Source organism: Pelodiscus sinensis, chromosome 29 (assembly GCF_052426305.1).
Source record: "Pelodiscus sinensis isolate ZL-2025 chromosome 29, ASM5242630v1, whole genome shotgun sequence".
NCBI lineage: Eukaryota > Metazoa > Chordata > Testudines > Trionychidae > Pelodiscus > Pelodiscus sinensis.
In genome coordinates, this window is record NC_143080.1 from 6,822,742 (window position 1) to 6,843,701 (window position 20,960).

The following is a 20,960-nucleotide window of genomic DNA, read 5'->3' on the forward strand; positions in this document are numbered from 1 at the left end:
CCCTGGCCCAGCCCAAGTGCAGAGCCACCCCCAAAATTCCCCACCCAGAACCAGCACCTGGTACCACTCCCTCTGGCTTCCCCAGGCCCCTTTACCTAGTAACACCTCCCCTCCCGCATGGACCCAGCACTAGCCGCCTTGATAACTCCCATGGTTCTGTTTCCAGGCTCCCACTATCTCTCCCCCCACAGCCCTCTCCCTCCTGTACCCCTCTGACCCATTGTTCCCTAGGTCCCTGTCCTCCCGTCAGCTCACTTTTCTTTCTTTCCTGCACGCTGCTGCAGCCTCCTCCCACAGGCGCCTTTCCCTGCCCTATCTGAATTCCCCTGATTACCTGCCCCTATAGCCCCATTCACCCTCCTATTCCCAGTGCAATCTCACATTCCTCCCTCCCTCCTCTGTCCCACTTGCCGGCAGAGCAATAGAGGCGACTTGCAGGGTGAATAGCAATGGGGCTTGTGCTTGATTTTGCCCCTCTGTGGGGCAGGGCAGGGCTCAACATCCCTCAAAAATTCAGCAGCTGCCTTTCCCTCTGGAGCTGGGTGCCAGCTCTTGTCTGCTTGGCTTGGCTTCCCCACTGAGGGCGGCAGGAGAAGTTGGCTTGTGTGGCACCAGCGAGACTGAGGGGCCCGCGCCGCCCTAGGAGTCCTGTGTGGGCATCGTGGCAGCAGCAGGATCCTTGCACTAGCTAGCAGAGCCAAGCCCCCTGGCTGGCTCCTCCAGGGAGCTAGGGAAAAGCGGCTGACAAGGAACCATGTAAAATCTAGGCTCCTAGGCCTTCTCCGTACAGCACAGACAGCCGTAGGAGGCCCCCAGCCTTCCTGTTCAGTTCCCGTGCAAGTTTCACTTTCTCTTGGTGCTCAGCAAGAGCCCGGTTGTGATTCCTTGTGAGACCTGAGCAGCACATGGGCTTTGCGCTGCCCAGAGTGAGCAGGGAGCCCTGTTACCCAAGGGCTGCACCATCGTCGTCCCCCTTCCTTCCCCCCCGGAGAAGCTGCCAGTGGCAGAGCCACAGCTAGACACACACAGACTCACAGTCCCTTCTCCTGCCTCTGCAGCCTTTGACAAAGGCAACCTTGCCCATCCGGATCCGGTTAGAACACTCTGGCAGAGATCCTCGACCCTCAAAGCTAGCTAGCTATTCGTCTTCGACCCCCTGCTCAACACGCTCCATTTCTGGGATACGGACAACCACGGTCCCATGGGTGCAGCAGCAGGAGGTGTGCAAACACTACCACTGCCCATAGGGCTGGGTATTTCCCCCCCCTGCTCCCCTTGCTCTGGCTCTCGTCTATGCGCTCCTTGGACTACGTTTTGGTTCTGTCTGTCCAGTGCCTGGCAGCGTGCAGTCTGGGCCCCAGACTAGGGCTCCGAATCACTGCGGGAAGCCAGAACGATGACTAACCGGGTTTGGAACAATCGCCTGCATGACAGGGTGCTCCCGCCAGCCAAACACGAGGGAAACGTGCTTCCCGGAGGGAGCGCGGCGTCTTTGGGACGCAGCACTAGTTGTGCCGAGGACTGACGCGTAATGGGGAAGGGGAGGGGGAAGGGAACTTACTGCTAAGCCAATGCAGTAGCAATGAGATCATCACCCCAAATCCTGGTGGTTTTCTGGCTTCCTTAGATCAGCGACAGGCCTTAATGTGCCAGCATCCTTTGTTGCGGGGGAGGGTTCCAAAAGATCAGCTGGATCTTTCCTGTTCAGAGATCATGGCTCACTCTCTCACCAGCATGGGCGGTGAGTATTGGAGGCAGGGGAAGGCGTTGCCCACACTCCGCCTCCACAATGCCCCCGGCTTTAGCATGGCCTCCGGGCTTCAGCCACGCTGAGGCTGTGGACACTGGGGCAGGCGCCCTGCCTGTGCTCCTGGGCAGGAGACTGGGGATGCCCACCAGTCACGTGCTGCATGCCCTCCACATGCTCTGGGGCCAGAGAGGCTCGTGTAGGAGGCGGGAGCCCTGCCCCTACAGTGAGGGCTTGCATGGGGGAGGGTGGAGGCATGCTCTGTCAGGGGCTTTGCTCCGGTGGGAAGCGGGGCAGCGGGCAGATGGGGCAGGGCTGGGGGCGGGGCATCAGGCAGATGGGGCAGGGCTGGGGGCGGGGCATCAGGCAGATGGGGCAGGGCTGGGGGCAGGGCATCGGGCAGATGGGGCAGGGCTGGGGTTCCCTGTAAGCCAGTGAGGGGAAACCTAGGCCAGTGAGTGGCCTCCTTCATCTCAGTGGGCCGCAAGGTTGTCGTAACCAAGACGGTCTCCTGGGATAGGGTAGTTTTGCTCAGTGCGCTTGTGTACCTAGATGTCGCTGGGTGTGCCATAGCGGCGCTTTGACTGGATGCAGAGGGAGCACACGGCTCTCACCATGTTGTGTGCAATCTGCATGACCCTCACATCCCCTGCCCTGGCTTTACGTGCGTGTCCCTTTTGTAATATCGGCTGGAAAAAAACGATGCAGACAAAACCCAGTGGAATCTGGCAACCCTGCACGTGGGCAACAGTCACAAAATGTCTCATGAGCTACACAGGGAACCTCACTGGCCTGCCTGCGGCCTTCGGGCTACAGGTTGCTCACTACTGCTGTAAGCTGTGCACCTGAGCAGCTACTCAAGAGAGATTCAAATGCCACCTGGCTGATTAGCAGAGCGCCTGCAGCTAGGTCTTGTATTTCCACCAGTGGTGCGCGTTCACTCATGCCTTGGTGCACATCAATGCATTTATTCCGCACATGGACAGAAACAATCAGCTCATGGATGGAAAAGATTATAGGGACATTGCTCAGCACCCAGGCAGGCTGTGGAAGGAGTACCTTGGAGACTGAATTACATGGGAACCACCCTCCAGCACCCTCCAAAGGCAAAATCTTACACTTCCTGCAGCTCCCTGCTGCAGATTCCAATAGATTAGACGCACATAAATAGAGCATCCCCAAATGCAGTAGTGAGGATATCGATTAGGAATGGCGACATTACCAAACTGGGTCAGACCAAAGGCCTGTCTGGTCTAGGGATGAGAAATCCCAGTTAAATGGTTAACAGGTTAAGTGTAATGTTTAACCAGGAAACATGTTAAAGAAGGGGCAGCCGGCAGGGCATTCCAGCCCAGGAGCGGCCCCCTTCTGCCCGCTGTGCCCAGACCAGAGCGGCAGCCCTGCTGCTGACATGGGCTGCTCCGGCCAGGTTGGACTGTTTCCCGCTTGCAGCATGGAGCAGGCGTCTGCCTGCAGGGAATAGGGAGCTGCTCCAGCCCCTGTTGATTAACCAGACCCAGTAAGCCTTGCCCTTTAAAAGCAGGCTAACGGATTAACCATTCACATCCCCAGTCTGGTGCATTCCCTCCGCCCCGCAGCACACAATCCCAAGAGAGGTGAACGAACTCCCTGGCAAGCCGTCGTAGGATAATTTACCCCGTGTAGTCTCCCTTTGGTCTCTGGTACTTAGAGACAGGTGTGAGCTCCGCAACCAGGGCCGGCTCGAGCCATTCCTGCGCCCCGGGCAGCGGGTGCGCGACGCATGCGTGGCTCCGCCCCTGGCCGCACGGCGCATGTGCGGCCCTGCCCCCCGGCACGCTGCGCACCTTACAGCTGCAATCATGGCACCTGATGGCAACTCTAAGGGGCGCGGCGCAGCCGGGCACGCAGCACCCCTTACATCTGCCATCAGGCGTCCTCCATAGGTTGGCACCCCGGGCAGCTGCCCGGCTAGTCCCCCCTTAATCCGGCCCTGCCCTCACCACAAGCTTTCATACCCCTGTAATGATCCCTCGTCCTTACCATGCAGGGCATGACTGCTTGGAGGAGACCCAAGGCAAAGCGGAGCCCGGGGGATGTCACTAAGTACACACGCGGCTGGATGCTGACCCAGCGAGGTCGGTGGTTTCATGCCTTGATGCAGAGTTGTGATAATACAGCCTGGATGCCCCGAAGGCAGGTCACTGGAACTCCAGTAAGTCTGAGTCACCATCAGTGGTTTGGTTTCCCTGCAGTGGGGTCAGAACTTCCTGCTGCGTGAAGTGGGCCCTGGTGTTACGGGAGGAGGGGAGGGGCAGGCAAGGGGCTTTGTCGGAAGGGAAAGAGAAGCCAGCAATCGTTCTGGCTGTTGTGGGCCCCCTGGGCTTCCCAATCCTGGGCCTCTGAGCCACAACGTGCATGGGGGGGGGGGGGCATTGCTGTGCTGCCCACCACCCTGGTAAGCATGGTGCATCTCCACAGCATGGACCCCACACAGCTGGGGACAGGGGATGGAGAGCCACTACTAACCCAAGGCCACAAGCTCCACTGAGAAACCAAACGTGGCTGCCTCGGCGGGACAACCGGAGGGGGGCTTGCCTTCCCGTGTCTGTCACCCAGGGAGACAGGAGGATAATGGCCCGGAGCACAGGCGGCGGGGACCGTAGGCAGGGGGAAGGCATGGCCTTCCCAAACTGCCTCACCTGACCCCGTCCTGCTCCACTGGAGCCCCCAGACCCACTTCCCGAGTCTGTCGCTGTGATGCCAGGGGCTGGGGCAGGCAAGCTGGTGGCTATGACCACTCTGGCCATGTAGCACTGAGGCTGGTGGCATGGCTGTGCGGGGGAGGGAGGCCTTGCTGGCCAGGGGTGCATGCCTGGGCCATGCCTGTTGGCCAGACCTTCAGAACTGGGGCAGGGGCAAGCAGTGGCTGCGCTGCCCGGCAGCTCTCAGAGCGCCCTGGCTGGGGGAGGCTGCAGCCTTGTCGCTTGCCGGCTCTCCAGGGCCACGGGAGACTCCCACTGGTTCTCCGGGGCTGGGGCAGGCTGTGGCCATGTGGCCCCCCAGCTTCTCAGGCCTCCAGGGCCAGGAGTGGCTGGGGACACTACCATGGGGCAAGGAGGGTGCCAGGACCTGCAGCCACATGGGGGAGGGAAGGCTGGGCAGGGGCCCACAGTGGCCAAAGTATGTGTGTGTGGGGGGGGGGAAGCTCGGGCTCTGGTGGGCAAGGTGGGGGGGGGCGCATGCCTCTCCAAGCCATGGGGTCACCTACAGCCTGTGGTGCAGAGGAGGCAGCATTTGCTGAGCAGTTTCTGGATTCCTGTGGCCAGTGCCTTCCGCGACAGGAAGCAATACTCAGTGTGTTTGCTTCTGCTTCAGCGCGCTTGCTGGCCACATGGGATTTGCTGGGCTTTCACTTTCGTTACCAGCCAGGGCTGCACCAGCCTGAGAACTCTGCTCAAGTGAGCTTCCAAGACCCATCCACGGAGACCCACACTCCCGGGACCAGACCTTTGCCTCACACACAGCCCCACTGGCACCTGCCAGGAAATCCACTGGAGGGAAGGGAGGGAAGATGCTGTGCATGATAAGTATGGTGACCATATTTTCTGAACCAAAATTAGGGACACGATAGCCACGCCCCCTGATCCCCGTTAGCCACACCCACTTGCCACAAGAAGTCCCACCCCTGGAGGTAGAATTCCCAGGGTCAAGATGGACATATGACCTGAATTAAAGGGTGTCATGTGACTCCCTCTAAGAACTCCTCCCACTGTCTTCTACCTATAGGTATGGGTTTGGGCCCCACAGAACCCCCTCATGCAACTGTGCTGCAATTGCATTAACCCAACTTGCATTGCATTAACTGGGGGGGAGAGGCCGGGGGTGCCTCTATTTCAGTGGTTCGCAAACTTTTTGGCCTGTGAACCACCTTCCTGGGCCCCTATAATGTAAACCATTGCTAATGGAAACTCACCGTTAATTACATAATTACACCCGAGCCATTTTGCTAGTGCTGCAGCTAAGGGAGAATGGTTTAAATTATTAAACAAATTAAGCATTTTAACTTTCTCATGTTAGTTTATCAAACTTCATTTTAAATAAACTAAAATATTAAATGTATGTCCAACACAAAAGGTTTCAATGTGTCCTTTGTTTATGACAGGGGTGGGGAGCCTTTTGGGGTTGGGGGGCCATTGACCCACAGAAAAATCAGTTGGGGACCACACAAGTGAGAAGCAAAAAAACTCCAAAACCCCCCCGACTCTCACTGATGTGACCCCTAAAACTGACACCTCACTCCTCTGGAGCTCCAGTCCCACGGAGTGAGGGGAAGAGACGGAGAACTGAGGTTCAGGGCTTCCTATAGGCCAGATTTACTTTTCTGGGGTTCCAGAGTTAGTGGATTTTATGGACCCCCTTAGGTTCTAGCGTGGGGACAAAATTGAAGGGTTCGGTGTGAAGGGCAGGGCTGCCAGTGTGTGAGATCTGGGCGGAAGATGGGGTGCAGAAGGGGGAGAGGTTGCGAGTTCTGGGTGGGAGGCAGGGTGCAGAAGCAGGCTGCGGGTAGGGTGTGTGGCCAGGAGGTAGGGTGCAGAAGGGGGCTGGAGGAGGGTGTCTGGCCAGGAGGGAAGGTGCAGGACCAAGGGAGGGTGTTGGAGCAAGCGGGGTCTTGGCAAGGGGAGGGAAATGAGTGAGGAGGATTGGAGTATGGGGGTCTGGGCATCGGGGGGGATGCTTTGCGCCCTGTTGAAGAAGGGAAAGCCTCTGCACAGCATGCTACTGCTCCCCCAGCGGGGTGGGAAGGGAGCTCGCCCTCCCCCCCCACCACACAGCAGGGATTAGCACCAGCTCCCTGCTCGGAGGGCACAGAGTGGCGAAGAAACCCCGACCTTCCCCGCCAGACCAGGCTCATTGCACCTGCCAAGCCTCAGCACATCCCACCCTGCAGCGCCTCAGCCAGGCTCCACGCAGCCCCTGCCAGGTCTGAGGCAGCAGCTCCAAGGTGCAGAGGTCCAGCAGCGGCTCTGCTGGGTTTTGCCTTGGACCTGCCCGTCCCCCCCCCTCCAGCCCCTTGGCAGTGGCGGCCACTGTCACAAAGACCAAGCGGTCCAGAGGAGGAGGCAGCATCGGCATGGCCAGCCCAGGGGCCCCATGAGGCAGTGGGGGGAGAGAGCCGCACGGTGGTGGGGCAGTGTGTAGCATGGTGGCTGGAAACCACACGCCACCAGAAGTCGACCCGGCTGCCCGCTGGCAAAGCTCCAATGGAGCTTCCTAGGCTTGCTGGGCGGGGGGAGGAGGCTGTTGCCCCTTGGTTGCTTCTTCCTTGCAAGCTGGTGATTCCATCAAGGAGTGAAATCTCCAGCAGGGCTTTCTGGGACATTTCACTACTTGATGGGGCACCGGGACAGAGGATTTAAATTCAGGACAGTCCCGGAAAATTCAAGACGTGTGGCCAGCGTAACGCAAGCCATCGGGCCCCTGCTAGACTAGCCCTGCTGGGGGAACAGCTAACGAAAGCCCGCGTCTATCCTCAGCATGCCTGGACCCAGGGATCAGCTGAGTTAGTCCACAAGATCACGATGGGACCCCCCTCCACAGAAGCAGCATGGCCTCTGGGCTTTGGCACCTTATGACTGTGGCACCTGGAGGAAGACATGTGGATACAAAACATCCGGGGAGAAGGGACCCTAACGGAGACAAAACGAGGCTGGTGTTTGCTTCACAGCCATGAAATGAAATAGACATTGGGAGGGCAAACGACCAGCTGCCCAGTTATTGCCAGCACTAGGGAAAAGCTGCCACATCTCCTTGCCAATGGTTGGAAGGCTTTCCGAGTGTCAGCAAAGGCCAGGTCGGAGGGGTTCCCCAATCCCTTAGCTGGTTTCCCCGGCATAGACACAAGCGCTCAGATCAGGTGCATTAGAGGCTTAATCTGTATTAAACAACATGTGATTTTAAACAGACAACACCGGCTGGTTCCCTGAACAGCAACACGTTGCACCAATAAACTTACAAGACCAGACACAGCCCATGGAATGAGCACAGAATGGGACGCCTGTTCTAGACCCCTGCGCTGGTCGCCTTATAACATGGAACAGCCCATGGGGGTGTCATCTAGGTTGGATATTAGGAAGAGCTATTTCCCTAGGAGGGGGGTGAAGCACTGGGATGGGCTCCCTGGGGAGGGGGTGGAATCTCCACCCCTAGAGGTTTTTAAGTCCCGGCTTGACCAAGCCCTGGCTGGGATGATTGAGTTGGACTTGGTCCTGCTTTGGGCAGGGGGTTGGACGCGGCGACCTCCTGAGGTCTCTTCCAACCTTAGGAATCTATGATCTGCCAATGCCCAAGAAGCAAGAAACCTTGGAGGTGGGGGGATCTCAGCAGCTGACAGACTGGGTCCCCCATTTCCAATGTGCCACTGTCCACATGGAGGAGAGCAACCTAACAGGCTTCAGCATTTGCTTCAGGCTGCCACGTGAAGGGACACCCATTTTGGGAGCTCTTGCTCTGCCTCTGTGGAAGGCCCAAGCCATTTAGGGAGGGATAGTTCATGGCAAAAGCAGAAACGGGGAGACAGGCTGAGCACAAAGCCCAAGAGATCTTCAGGGCCAGTTACAATGCCAAGCTCATCTCATGCCTTCCTTCCCTCCCCCGCCGCCGGTATCTGCAGGGAATTGGTTACGGAGGGAGCGCCATCTTGCCTTTGCTATCCCCTGCTGAGTTATCTAGACAGGGCCTAATCCAGCCTGCAGTCCCACGCACCAAGGTGAAGGTAGCCAAGCTACAGAACAGCCACGCCGTGGCACTGGTGGCAGGGACGTGGAAGAGAGCAAGTGGGTTCTGGGGTTCCATAAGAACGGTCAGACTGGGTCGGACCAAAGGTCCATCTCGCCCAGGGTCCTGTCTACCTACTGTGGCCAATACCAGATGCTCCCGAGGGAGTGACCAGAACAGGAATCATCAAGCGATCCCTCTCCTGTCCCCCATTCCCATCCTATGACAAGCCGAGGCTACGGACACCATTCTCACCCATGCTGGCTAATAGCCATTGATGGACCCACACTCGAATGGGTCAACATCCTGAAAGAAATCTTTCCTGAGCCCTTTCTTCTGGCCTTCAAACCACCCCCACTTCACCACACTCACCACCTGCAGCAAGCTGCCCCCAGAGCAGGACGCACCAACGCAAAGCAGCATCCGACCCTCCCAGAGCAAGAAATGCAAGTCCTCCAGACGTATTTCCACTGCTCCGATGCTCAACACCCTCCACAACACACCTCTCCAGATCCATGGGTCCTATACCTGCCCGTCACAACATGTGGGCTACGTCTAGACTGGCATGATTTTCCGCAAATGCTTTTAACGGAAAAGTGTTTCCGTTAAAAGCATTTGCGGAAAAGAGCGTCTAGATTGGCACAGACGCTTTTCCGCAAAAGCACTTTTTGCAGAAAAGCGTCCATGCCAATCTAGACACGGTTTTGCACAAGAAAGCCCCGATCGCCATTTTCGCCATCAGGGCTTTTTTGCACAAAACAATACTGTGCTGTCTACACTGGCCCCTTTGCGCAAATGATTTGCGCAAGAGGGCTTTTGCCCAAACGGGAGCAGCACAGTATTTCCACAAGAACACTGACAATCTTACATGAGATCGTCAGCGGTCTTGCGGAAATTCAAGCGGCCAGTGTAGACAGCTGGCAAGTTTTTCCACAAAAGCAGCTGTGGTGTTCCCCACTCAGTGAAAGGTCTGCGTAGGTGAAGCCAAACAATTGCTATACTCATGAATGAACTCCCAGAGAAATGATACAAGAAAAAACTCCCCCTCACCTGTAGCTAAACACACCTCCCAAAGCGATCACTCCTGAAGCAATCCATCAGTCCTCATCTTCAGAGGAAAACCACGCAACACCTTCAAAAGATGAGCCCAAGGACTCAAATTCATAACTCTGCTAGACGCTAAAATGGCTGGTTTTACAGCTCATTATAACAACTAGTAACTGACCTACTCTCCTTTGACCCAGGAGTGCAGAACTATTAATTGTCCACTTCACAGGAAGTGGTTTCTTGCAACATGTAACCCCTTATGTTTAACGATCTGTCCCATCGTTAACAGCTGGGACACACAAAGAAGTGCCGGGAATTCGAAAGCTTGTTTTTGTTTCACCAACAGAAGTTGAGCCAGTAAAAGAAATGACCAGACCCAGCCAGCTCTCCCCCATCCTGTCGCTCCTCGGCTTGTTTCCTCTGTTAGGAAAGGGGTTCAGACTTCACCAACAGCAACTGTAACAGCTGCTGCTCATCGCTGCTGTCTTTGTTTCCCCCCAAAAGGACAGTTCTTACCCTCGAAAAGACAGCAGGCCTGGCAGCCAGCGAGTTCTCATCTTTCGGCCGAGCCCTCCCCAGCCCCTTTGGTGAAATATCGGGAAGGGGGCGGTGGCAGGAGAGATAGGCCTGTCGGGGTGTGTCTAGGCAAGTCCCCGAGGACACGCTTGTAGCTGTGTGCTCTCCTCGCTTGCCAACATCAGGCGCCTGGGGCTGGGGATGTGAATGGGTAACCGGGCAGCCCCCTGCTCACGGCCTGCTGCGGGTGGAGGGCTGCTCCAGTCCCACCGGCCCCCACGTGGGGCTACTGGGTCTCAGCCCAAGTGGAACGGGAGCCACAGCCGTAGGGTGGAGCAGCCCCTCCCCCGCCCATCCTCCAGCCCCCTTTCACCCCCCCGCCACCCATCCTCCCCTTTAACCGATTATCCAGTTAAACAGGATTTTACATCCCAACTTGGATCACACATGGCAGCCCAGACAGCACCCATCCCCCATCCCCGTGTCTGGCATGCCTCAGGCCTATTAACCACGGCCTGACCGTCTGCAAACATCTCTTCCCACGCTGCAGGGCCCAGCCCAGCCCACCGGCTTGAGGAATGTCTCAGAAAGGTGCCGCGGGCTCCCTGTCTGACCTTCTGCCCCGTAGCCGCTCAACGGGCAGGGCCAGCCTGCACCTGGGCCCCCGCAGAGAGAATGATTACCAGGTGGGCCAAGGGGAACTTCCCCTTCAGCCACCCTCCATCTACCTCCAAACTCTGGGAACACAAGGTGGGGCTGCAGCCGGCCCCTTCTCAGCCACCCCAGCACTACTTTTGTCCTTTCCAGGGGCACAAGCAGTAGCCACCCTGCCCCTGGGCATTGGACTTTGTCATAAGAACGGCCATACTGGGTCAGACCAAAGGTCCATCTAGCCCAGTATCCTGTCTGCCAGCAGTGGCCAGCACCTGGAGCCCCAGAGAGGGTGGACCAAAGACAATGATCAAGCAATTTGTCTCCTGCCATCCCTCTCCAGCCTCTGACAAACAGAGGCCAAGGACACCATTTTATCCCCTGGCTAATAGCCTTTTATGGACCTAACCTCCATGAAATTATCTAGCTTCTCTTTAAACTCTATGATAGTCCTAGCCTTCACAGCCTCCTCTGGCAAGGAGTTCCACAGGTTGACTACACACTGTGTGAAGAAGAACTTTCTTTTATTAGTTTTAAACCTGCTACCCATTAATTTCATTTGGTGTCCTCTAGTTCTTCTATTTAGGGAACTAATAAATAACTTTTCTTTATCAGCCCTCTCCACACCACTCATGATTTTATAGACCTCTATCATATCCCCCCTCAGTCTCCTCTTTTCTAAACTGAAAAGTCCCTGTCGCTTTAGCCTCTCCTCATATGGGACCCTTTCCAAAAGCCTAATCATTTTAGTTGCCCTTTTCTGAACCCTTTCCAAGGCCAAAATATCTTTTTTGAGGTGAGGAGACCACGTCTGTACACAGTATTCAAGAGGATAACCCAAGCCAGGGTGCTCCCAGATCAGCCACCGGGCTCCCTGCCTGCTCAGTGCTGACACTCAATTGGCAGAGTCATTGGCCTTTAGCAGGCAACGTGCCCAGAGCCAGGCTGGCTCCCCACCCTCACACAGCCCCTACCCCCTTTCCGAAGGAGAATGGAGCTAAGTCCCTAGCCCCAAGAAGGCTGGTTTCTAGGACCATGGTGCCCCCGGGACTCCCATGCACAAAGAACCAGACTGGCAGCTCCAGTCTGACACACCAAACTCGACTGATTTTCAGTGGGTTCAAAGCAGCGCCGGAGAGCCAGAGGGCTGCATGTCACACGGCCGGCGCCCTCGAGAACGCTGCTCCCTGTGCAGCACACCAGCTGCAGGGGGCTGCTGCAAGCCACTGCTTTGCCTCTCACCCCTTGTGCCCACCCAGCGTGGGCGACATCTGCAGAGCAGCCTGCAGAGAACTAACGCCAAGGGCTGGTGAACTCGTGCCGCCTGCTTTTCCGGCTCCCAGCTAGCACCAGAAGCCATTTGGCACCGAGGAGTATGTCTACACTGCAGAATCAGACATCTTCCTAACTGGAGTTAGCTAACCGGGGTTAAAACAGTAGTGGACCCAGCAGCCCTGCAGGGCACCTGGGTAGAACTGGTGCGTCTAAAGCGAGTTAATATGAGGTGCCATGCTCCCCACCCCCTGCTAATTAGCCAGGGTTTGCTCCCCGTTAAGAACACAGCTGCTTTGGCAGCATAAACGTAAACATGGGTCAGAGCCTTGTTCACGTTACTCTCCAATGCCGGCCACACTGGCAGGTCAAATGGAGCTGGTGCTGGGGGCAGATCTGGCTTTGATGGCCCATCAGGGAAGAGCTTCTTTTTGTAACCCAGCCAGGAACACAGTGGTGCTGGTGGGTCTGGGTTGAGAGCTCTTCCCAGACTTCATTGGAAGCCGGCTCTGCCCGGTAACTCCCCCTGTGCCCCTCATTGTGGAGTCTAGGCACCGTGGGCAGGTTAAGACATGGGTTTAGGGGCGAGCTGAGTCCTGCTTGGGGTACATAGATGAACAGCAGCCAAAACATGCACCCGGCCTTCCCTGTGACAACACCTCGACCTGCGTGTTAGTGACCCCGTTAACATCAACATCTTTCTATTGACTCTCCGCACTCTAAACAAGATGTCCATGGGCAGCCAGTAATAAGGGGAGAGCAGAAGCAGCCTCACCCCAGAGTCGGCCAGTTCCAGCAAGAGCCTGCCGGCTGGCCAAGGGAATCTGCCCAGCTCTCCTGCTGGTCCAATTTCCATCCCCTCCTGCAGCAGCTCTGGGCAACGTCCCAAACATTCTCTCCCCCTTTGGACGGGTGCTTGTTCTGATTTATTTTCCTTTTCCAAGAAAGAAACAGCAGCAGGGTGGGTGGCTGAGCATCACAAGGCAGGTGGCCCTGAGGGCACCCAGAGCTCCCCTGAACTCCCACAGAAAAGCCCGGCCCAACCTTGAGAAATGAGGATTTTGTTCACATGCTGGAGTTCCCAAGGGCTACGTCTACACTGGCCCCTTTTCCGAAAGGGGCATGCTAATTTGACAGGTCGTAATAGGGAAATCCGTGGGGGATTTAAATATCCCCCGCGGCATTTAAATAAAAATGTCCGCCGCTTTTTTCCGGCTTTTAGAAAAGCCGGAAAAGAGCGTCTACACTGGCCCCGATCCTCCGGAAAAAAGCCCTTTTCCGGAGGATCTCTTTGAAGTAGGAATAAGAGATCCTCCGGAAAAGGGCTTTTTTCCGGAGGATCGGGGCCAGTGTAGACGCTCTTTTCCGGCTTTTCTAAAAGCCGGAAAAAAGCGGCGGACATTTTTATTTAAATGCCGCGGGGGATATTTAAATCCCCCGCGGATTTCCCTATTACAACCTGTGAAATTAGCATGCCCCTTTCGGAAAAGGGGCCAGTGTAGACGTAGCCAAGGAGTCTCGGGCAGGCATGGCAGAGCTGACAGCTGTCGATTCGTTGGGCCCTTCCGCCTCTTCTTCCCTGATTCTGGGGTTATTCTCAGCTCACGGGAATGGCTGGAAACGCCGATTCCATCCGTTTCCACCAGAGAAGTCAACAGAAAACTCAACTCAACTCTGTCTCCAGAGGTAGGAAGGAAACTCACACGCCAGCATGTCACACCAAGCAACCAACCCTTCTTCCCAATACAAAACCCACATGACCTCCCAGCAGTGCCACTTGGTCAGTGACTAAGCTAGCTGAGAAAGCCAAGGTCATTGTAACATCTACACGTCAGGGACAACACGTCCGGTTGAGAAGTCCTTTGGCCAACCGCTCTCTTATAACAGCCAGCACCGGCCAAACTCTGGGGGAAGTTGGGAAATAATCCGTCGGGGTGAAAAGTGAGTTTTCCCCACTTTCACTCACTTTTCCATCTCTGGTTCCAGGGGGAAATGAGGGGAACGTAAAAAGGAGAAAGAAAACCCCCAAGCCAGAAAACTGGCCACAAAGCATGAACGTGTCATGGAGGGTGGAAGTGTTGGGGTGGACGGAGATGAACCAGAGAGGACGGCGACTCTTTGCGATCATGCCCCGTGGGCCAGACCCTCATCGGGCATAATTGGCACAGCCCTCTTGAAGTCAGCGAAGCTGTACTGATTAACCCCAGCTCAGGGTCTAAAGGTCTTGCCTGCTGCAGTGGGAGGCAGCTGCGTGTGAGGCTGGCGTTTGGTCGGGGGATATTCCTTGGAGCAGAGATAACGGCCAGGGCCACAGGATGTATGGCTGGGCTTTCCCCCTTTGTTATTTGAGCTGAGCAAACTGTGTAACCACAGACAGACACACATACACTCACTGACTCTTTGCACCTGCAAGCTTCTCTCAATATTTTCCCAAGCTGGAGCCTGAAAGTCACCGGCCTTCGATTGCCGGCTGCCACAGTAGAATTCTTCCCAGCTTCTCTGGAGAAGACTCCTCTTACTCGTGTCTAGATCAGAGGTCCCCAAACTTTTTTGGCCTCAGCCCGCTCTGCTCCCCACCCCCTGTACCTGGAACTTCAGAGGCTGGTGGTGGGGCTGTGGTTGGAGCCAGGAGTTATGGTTGGGAGCAGCTGGAGCCAGGAGCTGTGGGCTGTGGCTGGGAATAGGCCCATGGTTGGTGCCAGAAGCTGGGAGCCACATCCCGGAGCCGAGCCATAGCCGGGAGCAGAGCTGGGCAGCAGTGGCCGAGGCCAGGGTTGGACCTGTGGCCAGAGCAGAGTGGGGATGGGTGGTGCTCTCTCCCCAACCCCCCAAAGTTCCTCTGCACCCTCTGATGGGGGTGCGCCCCCCAGTTTGGGGACCACTGATCTAGTACATTGTGTCCTGGCTCATCCCAGGACACGCCCCCTCCCGGTACAAGGTGCAGCACACACAGCATGATTTCCTCGGGGGAGCTGCTGCAATAACACCACCAGGACATCTGGATCGGGGCCATATGGGTGTGAGCGCTGTGCCGCAGGTTGCTGTGCCAAAGGAGCAGCCTGCCTTGCCATGTTGAGTTAAGGAAGCGCCACCATCTTGCTTGCGTTGGCAACATCCTGTGGCTTGCCCCGCGGAGCTCCAGCCCAGCTGCAGATGGGGGAGGTGCCGGGGTAATATGCCAAAGAAGTCTGTGGATTTCCTGACCTCCCGCTAGCTCACCCCTCTGCCTGCGAGTCCCTGTAATGCCCCTTCGCCGTGGTTGGAATGACTGCACTGTACTAGCCTGTCACGCTAACGAGAGTTTTTCATTACACTTTGCAGTCGCAGCTTTTAATGGAACGCAGGTTTGTCCTGGCAACAGCGGGGCACTCGAGTTCTGGGGGCCACAGAGGCAGTTGTTGGGTAACAGGTTGGCAGGAAAAGGGAATTGTTAAACCGCAAAGGGCAGCTTTGAAAAGGTGGATATCTCCAAGCAACCTTTGCAGAACCCGGCCTAGAACTGCAAAGTGACCGGCACCTTCTACAGCCGTTACAGGGGAGCTTCGCTTTTGCAGGATTCTTTGGCAATACTCAACAAGCGCCCGGCAGGGTACCCGGTGGCCCTCTGGAGCCGTGTCCAGACCTGGGCCTGCGCGCTGTGGGCTGTGCTGAGCTCCCTAGGACATGAGGCGGTGCGGCGTGTCTGGGCCGGGGAGGATGCGTGGGCTTTGTAATTGATTTCCTAGAAAATTGTCTCTCTGGCTCCTGCATTTGGAGTGTGAGCTTGAGGCTTTCATGCCCACCTTCCCCCTCTAATTACATGGTATTTGAGGAGTCTTAATTACCCTTCAGGGCTGGAGGCACCTATTTCGCCAGGAGATGAGAGACAGATGTTTCAGAGGAAACAAGGCGGGGTGATGCGGCTCCTTCTCGCTTATCTCCCTTCCCCCCTTGCCTGCAGCCTGTCATATCTCCACAGGGATCCTTACACCACGCAGGGCTCTTCTCTGCCCCAAGCTCCCTTGGCTCTGGCCGCGGGACCCAGCACGGCCAGCTGGTGTTGTCACCGCACCGTCTCCAGAGCCGTTTGGGTTTCAGGAGGAGATGGAGGTTCTGCTCGGACCCCTGCCAGCCCAGGCCCAGCTCTCTGCTTTTGGCTAACTTGAGCCAGAAGAAAACAGGGTTCTCGGACCGCCCCCTGCAGAACACAGGCCAGAAATCTTGTGGCAATTCAGCAGTTCCCAACCAGGGGGCTGGGACCATGCTGGGAGGCCATGGGAAGGTTTCAGCGGGTCTGCCAAGCAGGGCTGGTGTTAGACTCGCTCGGCCAAACGGCAGAAAGCCAAAGCTCCGCCCACACGGGAACCAAATCCAGAGCCGCTTAGCTTTGCAGGGCCCCTGTGTGGCGTGAGGTCCCAGCCAATTGCCCTGCTTGATATCTGCAACGCCGGGCCTGGCTGCAGGCAGCTGTTGTGGCACAACTGGGCCAGGGAGTTTTTCTGGCCTGGTGGAGGGGGTGCTCTGGAGGGGGTGAGCCTACGGTTGCCAGGTGTCCAGTTTTCTACCGGACAGGTCGATATTTACGCCTTCTGTCCGGTAGAAAAATTCAGAAAATACCGGACACGTGCAATGTGCAATGTCCAGTATTTTGTGAATTCCTGGCTGGGCGCCAGACGGAAGCCTGGCGGGGGCGGGAGAGCGACTGGGAGGCGGGGCCGCGATTGGCGCTGGGAGCCCTGTGGTCGTGTGCAAAAGCCGGGTGGGGCGGGGCAGGGCAGGGCGAGGGCAGGGGCTGGAACTCCCAGCCACTCCCCCCGCCCGGCTTCTGCACACGACCAGAGGCTCCCAGCGCCAAACGCCGCCCCACCTCCCAGCTGGGATCCTCTGGTTGGTGCAGAAGCCAGGTGGGGAGAGCGGCTCCCAGCCACTCCCCCGCCTCCGCCCGGCTTCTACTAGCAACTAGAGGGAGTGCCTGCCGGGGGCGCGGCCTGTTGGACTCCGGCTGCGGCCAGTAGCTGCACTCACCCCTACCAGCTCTGCTTCCCGCCCAGCCCCCCCGGCCCCCAATCCCTCCCAGCTCTGCTTCCCACCCCCCTTCCTCCTGGACAGCCCCGCGGCCCCCAACCCGCCCCTGCCAGCCCCACCTCCCGCCCCCCTTCCTCCCGGCCAGCCCCACGGCCCCCAAACCCCCCGCCAGCCCCGCCTCCCACCTCCCTTCCTCCCGGCCAGCCCCACGGCCCCCAAACCCCCCCCAGCCCCAGTCCCGCCTCCCACCCCCCCCCCCTTCCTCCCAGCCAGCCCCGCGGCCTTCTCCTTCGCCCCTGCCAGCTCTGCCTCCCGCCCCCCTTCCTCCTGGCCAGCCCCGCAGCCCCCTCTCTCGCCCCCGCCAGTCCCGTCTCCCACCCCCCCCTTCCTCCCGGCCAGCCCTGCGGCCCCCAACCGCCCCTGCCAACCCCGCCTCCCGCCCCCCTTCCTTCCAGCCAGCCCTGCAGCCCCCTTCCTCCTGGCCAGCCCCATGGCCCCCTCCCTCGCCCCCGCAAGCCCCGTCTCCCGCCCTCCATCCTCCCGACCCCCCCTCCCACCAGCCCCACCTTCCACCCCCTTCCTCCTGGCCAGCCCCGCCCCTCTCCCAGCTGGTCCTTCCCCCCCCGCCCATGATCAAGTGTGTCCGGTATTTTGGGGGGGGTCTACCTGGTAACCCTATGTGAGCCCCATTGCTGGGGGAGGACAAAATGCTTCCCAGGGGGCGCAGGGCTGTGAGACCCTTGGCTACCACCTGCCCTTAGTGTGAGGGAGCCTGGTCTGTGCCCACCAGGGGCCGGTTCCATGGCACGCCCAGCCACACCCTCCCCTCCCTGCCCACACGGGCACTGCTATCCCTCATGCCAGTCTCCTCCCAGCACCCCCTCAGTGTCCACCCCTCATCTGCTGGATGCTCACAGGCCCTCTGCTCCCGAAGGAACCGTTACCCCATAGCTTGCTAGTGCCACCTAGACCTCAGCTCCGCTGGGCTTGCAGCACGTAGCTTTGTTTCTAGAGAAAGCAGGGTTAAGATCATTGCACAGAGGACAGAGACTCGAAAGCTGGAAACCAAGGGTCACAGGTAAATCTAAATCACAGCGTGTGTCCTCGAGCCCCATCTTAACTAGCCCCCGCAGGCCCTGCTCACCCGCAGGCCTTCGCAGTGTCTTTCAGCCAGGCCGGTGGGCCGGACACGCTCCTTTCGCAAACCCCCATGTCATTTGGGGGGTTCATTTGCATCCCAGGAGGTCCCCGGCTCAGCCAGTTGTTTGTGTTTTTTCCTGCAATGTATTGATTACTAGGAGACTTACCCGGTATGAGCTGGGGCTAGCCCAAGGCGGGGCGGGGGTGGGGGGAGCATTGCAGGCCTCCCGCCAGCTTCTCCCTGAGGCCAGCCTGGGACAGGGGTGCTCAGCCGGGGACACGGAGGGCTGGCCTCAGGCAGGGAAGGCAGCGCAGCCCGTGGGGGTGTGCAGCTCACCTGCCAGCTTCACCCCAAGGCTGACCCAGGGTGGCTGTCAGGGCTGGCCTGGAGCAGTGAGGGCCATGCTGCCAGCCAGCAGCTGTTCCCCAGGGCTAGGGTGCTTTTTGCCCCCCTGTGATTATTCCTGAATATAACTGTCTCCACTATCACACCCCTCCCTTTCCCGTTTGATGTGAAACAGTCCTATTCTAGGCACATCCCATTGTCCCGGCACAACCGAACCCCGACTTTGCTTTAAGTTATGATAAGACGAAGCCGCACACTCGCGCTCTTTCATTTAGGAGGAGTTCTTGAACAAATGGACCCGTGGATGGACAAATGGGGACACACACTCACACACACCGATGCACAAACTCTCTAAACTATATCGTAGAGAGCGTGGCCAGTTTCCCAGTTTTCAACTGGACTTTCCAGGCAAAAAAGAAACCTGACAGCGCCTGGTCAGATCTACTGACTGGACACCCAAAGTCTGGTGGCAGGAGGCACCAGGACATTACCTATGCCAGCCTCTACTCAGCCAAGGCCACCTCCAGCCTGAGCTCCCCGCTCTGGCTCCACAAGCAAGTCTTTCCTGAGCCGAGCAGGAGGTGCGAGGGGGAGGAGAGACGTGGACAGGGGCAGGGAAGATCCCGGCACTCCTGCCGGAGTGTCCAGTTTTGCAGCAAATTGGCCACCCTGATTCATGAGCATTTTGCTCAGACTGTAAAGGGCTGCCCACCATGAACCAGCCAACACTCCACCTGCACATGAGCAGCCAGAGTGAGTGAAGCATTCTGCTCCCTGCCCAAGGGTGCTGGAACAATTGGCAGAGAGGGGGTGCTAAGAACCATTGACCAAGCAGGACACTGTATGGTGGAAACCCTTCAAGCCAGCCCCGGCCTGACCTGAGCAAAGGGATCACCTTTTGGGGACATGCCTTAACGCACAGCCCCAGAGCACACCCTTGTTACTATACATCCAGAACTCCTCATGGATTTTCATGCACGCCTCTTGCAGCAATTCTGATGACTGGGACAACACAGGCTCTCATCAGAGACCTTCCATGACACTCTTGGGTAAACTAGTACGTGGATCCTACACCCAGGGGAGAGCACCCCTGCAGACCCGATGTACCCTGGGCCCTCTGCCAGGCAGCACAAACTATAACTGGGCTCATAAAAGCATGAGGTAAGGTCATGGCATATCCAATAGCTATTTCCCAAGATACTCAGGGACACAATCCATGCTCTGGGTGTCCCTGGGACCGGATGATAGGGGATGGATCACTCAATAAATTGCCCTTTTCTATTCGTTCCAGCTGAACCACCTGGTACTCACCACTGCTGGAGGACAAGCCACTGGTCTAGATGGCCACTAGTCTGACCCAGTGCAGCTGTGGCCACACCCTTGTAGGCTTTTGGACTAAGATAAAATCACCCTTTCATTAAATCTGATCTTACTTCCTAGAGTAAGATAGCAGCAGTGCTCACACCACTGCCAAATACAGAGGAATTGAAGCTCCCAGCTTCTGGCTCGATAGACCCTTCTTCATACAAGGGTTGCATGCGGGGGCAGATCCAAATCCAAAGGCGTCTATTTTCCAGTTTCGGTCCAGATATGAATAGAGTCTGGCAACAGACACACTAGTGGAAACCCAGCGACTGATCTTACAAAATGCCCACTCGTCCAAATAGGCTGCCGTCGTGGGAAAACGTCTCGGAAATTGTCGGCACCGGCAAATCCGAACACGGGCCCCAACCACCAAATCCCGACCCAGGTCTCACCTTAGCTTCCTGCAACTCTCACCTTCCAGAGATGCTTGTCCTGCAGTGTGACAGGACCGCTCCAATCTGTTTCAGACAATCGTAGACTGAGAGGGGCAGAATCAGCCAACTTTCCAGCCCAGCTATGGTCCAGCTGCCAGTGCAACTTGCTTTCTGAGTAGGGATGGAAAATCCTGTTTAATTAGTTAACCACAAACAGAGGCTGCTCCCTGCCCTTCCCCGCTTCCCCCGGGTTGGAGCAGTCCCTTGCTTGTGGCAGGTAGGGGCTGCTCCAGCCCCCACCGGTTAACCATTCACGTCCTGTTTCTGAGATGGTTTCACGTGTGGCCAGGTCCCTCCAGAGCTGCAGACAAACCGGCTGCACAGCATAGACCTGCCTCTGCTGTTTGGAATCCTGGAACGGGCCCTTCGCAGTAAACTGCATGGTGGCTTTCATGTGGGCACTCCCATGCTCCTCTCCCATACTCCCCTGCCCCAATATTCTCCAGAACTCGGAGACCATCTCAGGGGCTGTACTCCCTGTGCCCTGGCCCGGCAGAGCTTCCCGCCAGTTTGCAAAGTCTGTGTGTCACTTCCACAGGGCAGATCTCAAGCCTGCTCTCTTGTCTCTCGGGCCTACACAGCTGGAACCTCGTGGGAAAAGGCCATTTCCTGCAGCATCTGCCTCTCATTAAACACGTCACCAACTGTTTCTGTAGTCACTCACGCACCGCCTCGTCCGGAA

The 20,960-nt window shown here is 57.3% G+C and overlaps 1 protein-coding gene across 1 annotated transcript in view; it reads right to left on the reverse strand.

Moving 5' to 3' along the window:
• LOC102462477 (signal transducer and activator of transcription 5B) overlaps positions 1-20,386 on the reverse strand; it is a 72,979-nt gene extending 52,593 nt beyond the window's left edge. The window contains exon 1 of the mRNA XM_089774067.1: positions 20,259-20,386. The gene's annotated coding sequence lies outside the window, so the exon portion shown is untranslated. The remainder of the gene's footprint in view (positions 1-20,258) is intronic.
• Positions 20,387-20,960: the final 574 nt, after the last annotated feature.